The sequence below is a fragment of the Corvus brachyrhynchos genome, unplaced genomic scaffold (genome assembly GCF_000691975.1).
Source record: "Corvus brachyrhynchos isolate BGI_N302 unplaced genomic scaffold, ASM69197v1 scaffold89, whole genome shotgun sequence".
NCBI lineage: Eukaryota > Metazoa > Chordata > Aves > Passeriformes > Corvidae > Corvus > Corvus brachyrhynchos.
The window spans coordinates 3,733,948-3,734,906 of record NW_008246063.1 but is presented as its reverse complement, the minus strand read 5'-3'; positions in this window follow the sequence as shown (position 1 = coordinate 3,734,906).

Genomic DNA, 959 nt, shown 5'->3' with positions numbered 1-959 from the left:
GGAAAGAGTTTGCAGCTGCAGCTCTTCTTCAGAAGGCTGTGTGTTTTATGTATTTGTGTGATGGACACTTCATCTCACATCCCAAGGCTTCCCCACTCCAGCACTGCACCAATTACCTGCCAATCAGACTATCAGATTAGTACACACACTTTTTTTGGATGCCACCTCTGGTTTCCATAGAAACTGTTTTACGCCTCATCCTCTCTCTCAATTAGAACTTTTTATAATTTCTCCACCCTTATGAAATCATTTGTGGTTCCCATGGTAATCACTGAAAATTTGTTATATCTCAAGTACTGCTTCTTAATCAGAGGCTTCACCAATAGCAATGTCCTGCTGGAGCAGTAAAAGGCACGAGAAGGTTCTAATCCTCTTTTGGAGTGAGTAGTGACTCCTTTGCTCATCCTTAAGGCTATACTCCATAAATCCCTCCAGAGCCTCCTAACTCTGACATCAAGGTTTTGGTTACTGTGGAGCTCACTACATTCACTGAGCATGCTGCTAAGTCCCCATTCTATTGATTGCAAAGATGATGGGCACAGACTCGCGCTCACTTCGCCCAAGATGTTTCCATAGGACAGGTTATCCCAACAAAGCTTGTAGGAGAATTCAGATCTCCTTTGTCAAATTTACCTCTTATCTAATTCCCTTTTCACTGGAGCTCCATGCACTCTCATATAAGACAGGTGCCCGAAGTCCAAATGCCCCATGTACATTCATTTCATGTTCAGGTGTTTAAAACACCACATAGTCAATGCAAACCAAATTTTATATATATATACATACACAGACTACATTTATCACACATTTTATTCACTCTCCTTCAAGCCTACAGCAATTTCCATGCATGATAATATGTCCTACCACAGTCCCAGACTGAGGTTTGCTTTGACACTAAACACAGAGCTGCAGCTGAGCTCAGGTCATTTTTTTCAAAAATCAGCCCACAATGTCCTCCT